The following is an 8,282-nucleotide window of genomic DNA, read 5'->3' on the forward strand; positions in this document are numbered from 1 at the left end:
ATTCAAAGTAATGGGATAGATGGGGAAGTGTCATATGACAACTTCTCTCCTCCTTCAAAGAGAATTGGTGCAGATACTTTGCACTCTTCTTCATCTTTTCCTCCATCCTGCTACCTGGAATATGTATGTGATGGCTGGAGCTCTATTCTGAGCCATGAGGACAAGAGCCACACTCAGACATTGTTGGAGCAGTGAGTAGAGGAAGCCACTTCTGGGAGATCTTTGTGGAAGTGAGCTGCCGTATCAGCCCAGGACTATCTTCTCTGAGCCTCATATTTAGGGTTTGCTATCTAGGTCAGAATTCTGATCCTACTTGGCCCTTGTTTTATTTACTGAGTGATCATTTCCCCTAGCTCTATTTGCAATTTCGAGTCCTTTCTGAGGACACTCAAAACTATCTCTTTGAGGGGCCACAGGTGTAGCTCAGTGGTAGAGTGCTTGCCTAGCATGAGTGAGATCCTAGGTTTAATCCCCAGCATTCACAAAAAAAATAAAAAAATAAATAAAACCCCCAAAAGTTGTCTGTCTCAATCCTCTTTCCTGAATTTGTGCCTCATATTTCCATTCCCCCATTGCCATATCCAATTAGTTACTCATACAACAAGCATCTACTGAGTACCCATGAATGTGTCAGGTTGTGCTGAATTTATCAGGCACAACCCCTGCCCTCAAGAAAATCCCTGTTCAGATGGGGAACATGAAGGCAAACAGGTGGGTATAAGAAAGTCCCTAAGAAGGGCTGCTAACCAAACTGGGCAGTGAGGAGGTCATGGAGAAGGTGTCCTAACAAAAGGGCCATTGAATTGAGCCCAGAAAGACAAGTAGGAGTTAAGCAGGCAGCTGGTTAGGAGTGTGGTTTTAGAGGGCTTGACTGAACCTATTCTCAGGGTAATGGCCAGGCATGGAAGATTCCTAAGGTGGAGCTGACTGTTCAAAATTGTGCTTCTGAATGACTGATTACTACTAGGTGGAGAGGCAAGTGGGGACTGATTCTGGATGGGGACGGGAGAACACTGCAGTAATCAGGTGTAAGACAGTGGTAGTGGCCTGAGTTAAGGGAGGGGCAGAAGGGTGGAGAGAAATGGGCAGATTCCAGGGATATAGTTAAGAGACAAGAGCTGGTGCTATACTGGTTGGGACAGGAAACAGGCTGCAAGTGACTGGCAGGTTCCTGGTTCCAGATTGAGACAGGGACACAGGAGGCCACGTTTGGGGTAATGAAATGGAGCTCTGTGGCAAGTAGTGTGGTGGGGTTCACAAGTGATAAACTTAGCAGAACTGAAACGAGTTTGTGAGCTCCCCAGGGAAGAGGTGAGGGGTTGATTCCCCAGGTACAACCATTGAAAAGTTCACCGGGTCCTGTTGGGTTCCCTCCATTCCCTCTGCCCCAGCTCTTTTTGGTCATCTGTTCACAGAGTCTTTCCCCAAACAAGAATCCCACTTGGACTCCTGCACTCTTTGCTAAACTTCCTTCTGGCCTCCCTACCCACCTCCTGCCCATCTAGCAGAAGGCTAAACTGCTGGGGCTGCCATTCAAGGCCTTTCTTCCTCAGCCCAGGCCTTAGTCTCCTCTTTGCTCGCCAATCTTGCCTTGCCCCTCCCAGGCACGCACCAAGCCTCACCCCTGGAGGGAGGGGGCGCTCTTGCTCCCGAAGGCCAGGACTTGGGGGTACAAAGCGTTTTGGGGGAAGCACCCGTACCCTTCAGGCCCAGTTAACGGGCCATGACACGTCCTGAAGGATTTCGGGGAACCGGGGTAGCTTGTATGTGGGCGCCGGGGGCGTGACGCGGTTTGGCCCGGCAGCAAGTCCCCTCCTCAGCCACCACCCGCCGCGGCCCCTCCCCTCCAGGAGCGGGGCGAGAGTCCCGGACTCTGATTGGGCAGCGCTTGGGAGCCGCATAGCTCGACCAATGAACGTGGACCGGGCGCGGCGGCAGGCGGGGGACCGAGCCTGCCTGGAGCCGCGGCGCCGGCGGTCGGAGCTCCGCGATCCCGGCCCCGGCTAGGCAGGCGGGGCGGGGCGCGCGCCGCGGGAGCCATCCTGGCCACCCGCCGGGCCTCAGAGACTGTTGCCCCACGGCCGAGGTAGGGGTCGGCGGGAAGGGTGCCTAGGGCGGGGAGCCGGAATTCGAACACCTGAACAATCATCTGCTCCAAGCCTGCTGGGGAGAGGGTTGTCTGCGAGGCCGTGACTGTGAGGACAGCTGGGACCTTGCCATGCAGGGATCCTTCCCCTCTGTCTGCGGGGCCGGGTCTACGGGGTGTCTCCTGGAGCCTGCTTCTGTCCAAACCGGCAGCCAGCACCGCATCTAGGCGGGCGCCCTGCCATTTTCGTCCCTTCCCCAGCTCTGGTCTTCGGGACTGCGTCCGTAGCCCGCGCACTGTCTACTCGACCCGGCTCTTAGTGGAGGCCGTGTCTATGCGGAGTGGGCCCAGACGCGTGCACCCACGTGTGGATCTCCGCGGAGCGCTCCTCCCACGGCCCTCCCGTGAGTCTTCCTTCCAGAGCTGGGGGCGGGGGTGATGAATGGGACGGATGCGGCTTTAGCTGCGCAGTCTTCCCCTGGCCGGGGGCGGGGAGGCGGGCGGCGGAGGCTGGCGATGTGGTTTCTGGGGCTGGGTGGGCACAGGAGTGGTGACTCTGAGGGAGCACACGTGCGCGGGAAGCTGTGTGTGGTGTTTGGAGGCGGGTGTGCGTGTGTCACGTGGACACAGGAGTGTGCCTGTGTGTGTGGGGGTGCATTTCAGGATGGAGTGGCGTCTGAGGACCGGTCACGTGGACATGGGCGTGCACGTCTTGATGGTGTTGCAGGAGTGTGCAGAGAGGGTTATGTCACAGGCCACAGGTCCTAGGACTGTGCCTTGATGGGTTTCTCTGGGACTGTGCATCTGTCAGGTGGACTCTGAAGTGTGAGAGAAGTACACATGTTATGTCCTTGAGGTTCTCCTGGGAAGAGACACTGGTGTTCCCCACAGCACTGGGTTCCTTCATTCAACAAATACAGACTGAGCGCCTACTGTGTCCTAGGCCCCCAAACTTTGGGAATCCTCTGCCTGCTCAGTCTCTCACCCTCAGTCCCCACAGCAGCCAGAGTCATTTTAAACTTCATCCTACTGAGTCATTCCTCTCAAAACCCTTCTCTGGCTTTGGATGCCTAGCGGTGCCTGTCCACAAAACCTCTCCCCACCCCCATACCAAGCCCGGAGTCCCAGCTAAGGAAGGGCTTTCCGTTATGTGCAGCATGAATTCCCATTCTCATGCCTTCCTAAAATCCAACTCATTGGCTGGCCAGGTGGCACACACTTGTATTCCCAGTGACTGGGGAGGCTGAGGCAGGAGGATTCCAAGTTCAAAGCCAGCCTCAGCAAGTCAGCGAGACCCTAAGCAACTTAGCAAGACCGTATCTCAAAAAGGGGGAGGGAGGGCTGGGGATGTGTCTCCGTGGTTAGGTGCCTCTAGGTTCAATCCCTGGTACCTAAAAAAAAAAAAAAAAAAGAAAAGAAAAGAAAAAAAATCCCTCATTGGTCAAAAAGAGAACTTCAGCATTGCCCCCTCCAGGAAGCCATCCCTGAGGCCAGCACAGTGGAACTGGGCCATCTCTCCAGATGTACCTCCTCATGCCATCAGGTGCTTATTCACTCCAGCCACATCAGCCTCCTTGTTGTTCTTCAAAAAAAGCAAGCACTGCATCTCATTGGTCCCTCTGCACGAAGTACTTTTCTTGGGTGTCCACATTGCTTGCTCCCTAACTTTCTCCAGATGGCTGCCCAAGTCCTGCATTGGCAAGGTCTTCCCCAACTGCACTGAATCAGTAGCATTCCCTCGTCCCTTATGCTTGATCTCCCTTACTGCTGTAGCTTTCTTTACAGCCTATGCCACTTGACATAGAGTGTATTAGTTACCCAGTTTCTTATTTATTGTATACTGCCCCTCCTAGAAATTAAACTGTGCAAGCAGGGGACTTTGTCTTTTTGGTTCAGTGCTTCATCTCCCTGCACCTAGCATCATGCCTGGCACATAGCAGATGTTCAAGGAATAGTTATTGCATGAGTGAATGACTCTGGATTTGCAATCCAGCAGCCTGTGTTCTTGCTGTGCTCCAGCCTGAAACCCTAGTCTAAGGTTAGGTCTCCTGTTCCTCTGTGCCCCAGATTCCAAGTTCCTGGAAGACCAGGTCTGAGAGAACTGTGGCTATATTTGCATGTTAGAAATCCACCCATTAGCAACTGGTGTGGGGGATGGAAGTGGGGTGGAATGGGGATATGAGCCTGGAGGCAGGGAGACTCATGTGGCAAAAGCAATAAAAGAACAGTCAAAAAGGAGGTCAGAAACTAGATTTAAAAAAAAAAAATCTGGACTTTTTAAGGGGTTTAACTTGGTGATCTCACCCAGCCAGCAGTAGGGAGATCAGAAAGAGCGCTCAGAGGAGGCAATGTCTGAATTGTCCTCCAGGCTGCAAAGGAAAGGGAGGTGTGTTCCCGGCAGAAGGCACACCTTGTACAAAGGGCTAGCAGTAGAACAATCTGCAATTTGGGAAGCTTCAAGTCGTGTGGTTCAGCCAGAGTGAAGAGAAGGTGTCGGGTAGGGGAACACAGATGGGAAGGGGGAGAGGATCCCTCCGGTTTTTGGATTTCTGGCCTGGGTCCAATAACAACTGGGAGGATGTGGTTCCCACCTCTGCAATGGAGATAGGAGGAAGATCAGGTTTGGGGGAAGATGCTAAGTTAACTCGAGGCCCTATTGGAGCTGAGCTGCCCCAAAACAAGGGAGCAGGAGGAGGCAGCAATCTGGAAAGAGTCGGGCTAGAGGCACAGACCTGGAGTGGAGCGTGAGGAAGGGCAGTGGGAGAAGTGATGCCTGAAGACTATCAGCCTCCTGGGGCATGCCAAGGGGATACCCTAGGTTAGTTGTGGTGAGACACAGAGCCCACGTTGGTGCTTGGGACCTCCCCAGCATGGTGGGAGGGCGCATCCTCACAGCAGGCATCCTCAAGCATGACTTGGCACCAGACTTCTGGGCCTCCCTCGAGGGGACTGAGTCATCCTAGGCGGGGGTGGGAGCTGCGGAGGGCACCATTGCCAAGGGCCATCAGACACTAGTCAGGAACATAAACAGGGCTCCAGCACGGCAGTTCAGGGATGTCAGTGATACCTTTTATGCCTGGCCAGGGTGGCAACCACCCCCTTGCAACTTTCTCTTCTGGCCAGCCCTCTGCTGATCAGGGCTGCTCATCCTTTGCCTGGGCAGTAGCTAGTCCCCTACCTCAGCCTGGCACAGGAGTTCAGTGTATCCTTCCAAAACTCAGAATGAGGCTTGATTGGTACTTGTAGTCACCTGAAGCAGGGCTGCTTGAACCTGCATGGATACAGCCTGCTCTGTCCTGCTCTGAGCCTCTGGTGGGGGACCCAATTGGATGGGGCACATTCTGAGGAGGTGGCCAGATCAAGCAGATATCAGAAACCAGGAGCTTGCATGCTTGGGAGTGGCAGATGCTTAGAGGGCTGGGGCACAGCCTGGGAGGAGAAGCCTGAGGGTGTGTGTGTGTGCCAGGCCATTCCTGAGCCAGGAAGCTGATGTGGGTTGTACTTTACACATGAGGGCTCTTTCTCAGTGGTTTCTAGATGCAGACACATCAGCTCCACATCGCTGTCACAAACTACTTCTGTTTGTGAATCTCACTGAATTCCTTCCATGGCCCTGGTGGTAGGCAGGATGATGGCCATCTGACTGATTCACATATGAGGAAACCAAGGCTCCAGGAAGCCCAGTGACTTGTCCCAGGCAATGCAGGCATTCTTGGTCATAGCACTTGGCCAGTGGCTCAGAGGTTCCCCATGCCCATAGGAGTCCTTACTGGGCCTTGGTCCCAATTTGTCCAGTTTTCTGTTTGCCCACATGGCCCTTAGTCAGCTACTGAGTCAGTTTCTACAAAGGTATCTACAGGGACCCCAGCTTGGGAAGACCTTTGAAAGAGCCCCCTGGTGAATTCCCAGGGAGGAGGGGCTCTGCCTGGGATACACGGGCCCAGCCAGTGGGCAGCTCCAAGCTGGTGGGACAGAACTGTGTGGCAAGTCCAGACTTCCCTTCTGAGATGAGGATCCCACGACCACAGGGGTACTGACCCTACTTTTGGTCTCCATGCAGATGTGCTTCTAAGGGTGGACACTCAAACACACAGTATTCGATGTGTCACAGCCCTGTTGAATACATCTTGCCCTCAGACACATGTACTCACACACACAGCTTCGGGATCCAGGCCCTGTCGCCTGGACACCGCAGAACCTCGGGCCTCCCTGGCAGCCTCCCTTGCGACATGCTTAGTCACCTGAATTTGATCCAGGCTGGAGGAGGGATGGGATGGAGGGTCTGACGTCAGCCCTCACAGCCACCTCCCGCTGCCGCCAGCGCATCCTCTGGGACCAGCTTGTCCCAGGCAATCAAAACTCGCTCACTTCTACCGAGCTTCCTTCTAGGGCGGCCTGTTCTGGGTCCCTATGGGTGTCAGTTCCTTTACACCTCACAACCACCTGGGGAGTGTGAACAGAAAGGCTTCTGCTCCAACTTGCTGTGTGACCCCAGGCCCATCTTTGCTCCTCACTGGGCTTCACTTTCCCCATCTGAGAAAAAAGGGGAAAGGGAACTAAAGGAGGATGGCCTCCTGCATGATAGCTAGCTTAGGGAATCATATGCAAATTGGTGGACCAGAGCAACCTGTGGCTTCTGCCTGTGGTGCCCTCTTAGTCCTGGGTCACTTCCTGAGACCAGATGCAGAGCTGCTGGCTCTGCATTCCATCTCCTCATGTGGCCTGGATCCTGGTGGAGTTCCTTGCTGAGGCTGCTTCCCATCTGTGTAATGGGGACAGGGCTGTAATGATCACTATGGCAACCACCCATTCAACAAAGCTTTTATCTTGTAGAGCTTGCATTTTGGTGGGAGAGCTGGGGGATGGGTAGGGGTTTACCTACAGGATGGGCACCTCTCATCCTTCCTACAAGCCATCTGGTTTCCAAAGCCTCTGAAGCTCCAGTCCCATCACTTCTCCTCTTTATCTCCTCCAGGGAGGCCTCACAACCCCCTGTCATTTCTCAAGGCCCAGCCTCCACATCTTCCTTGCCAATCTGGATCTCCTTCCTCTTTTCTTTTCTTTTCTTTTTTTTTTCTTCCCTGTTTTCTGCAATGCCAACATCAGCTCTACCACCTCCAGGCTTCTACTCATTCAACACACCTGTGGCCAGGTGGAGGACCTGGACCATGCCCTTACCCACAGTCTACCTCCAGCCTTGCTGAGGGCTTAGAAGTCTGGAAAGTTTAGTGTCAGTACAGATGGAGAGACTGAGGGTTCAGAGTTGGTAAGGAGCTTGCCTTGTGCCCTATGATAGGTTAACAGGCAGAACTGGAACCCAGTCCAGGCTCCTCCATGGCCAGTGCACCCCAGTCGGCCCTACCTTCTTGACATCCTTATCAAAGCAAGGAGATGGGGAATGAAGGGTGAAAAAGAAGCACAACACTCACAAGACCCAAAGACACAAATTCTCAGTCACTGTGGGGGGACAGAGGAAGTTACCAACAAACAGGAAATGCAGAGGGTCAGGATTCTGCTCACTTCCTTTTTGTGAGAAGACAGGGAGTCCAGCACAGGAAGGAGAGGGGCATTGTGCTGGGGTGGGGTCAGTGTGCGTTCTTAGGCAGAGTTGGGGTCTGAGTCTGAGAGTTGGGGTTCAGCAGGGTATATAGCCCAGGCTCATGGCAGGAAGTAAGGGGTGGAGCTGAGGCTGGAGGTTGACTGGGGCTTGAGCTGAGACTACTGCTTTACCAGGTTTGAGCATCCAGGGATCCTGCAGTAGGTCCAGGGTGGGTATGAAGCCAGACCCAGGGATCATCCTGGCTTGAGCAGATGTGGCACACATTTTTGCCACATGAACAAACTGGAAGGAAAAATCAGGAGAAACATTGAATGACCTTTTAGTGCAATAAAGTCTTGCTTGAGTTACCCAAGTGGCAGCCTCCTCTCCTAACGGGACTTGTCCTGGGATGGAGGCTCTGCTAGGGCAGGGAAGGGAATAACCAGTCTCCCCCTGTGGTCCTGGAGAAGGGGGTGAGAGGCAGGAGTCCCAGGGAAGTTTTCCAGGAAGCAGGGAGAGGGATGGGAATAGAGGACTGGAACATCAAGGGGGCCTCCTGGAAGAGGTAGCTGGGTGTACAGCACCAGGGAAGCCTCTGCATCACTAGTGCCCAGCCTAACTTCCAGGGGCAGGAATGCTTTGCCATCAAGGGGTGGG

The sequence above is a fragment of the Sciurus vulgaris genome (assembly GCF_902686455.1).
Source record: "Sciurus vulgaris genome assembly, chromosome: 3".
In the NCBI taxonomy this organism is placed as follows: domain Eukaryota; kingdom Metazoa; phylum Chordata; class Mammalia; order Rodentia; family Sciuridae; genus Sciurus; species Sciurus vulgaris.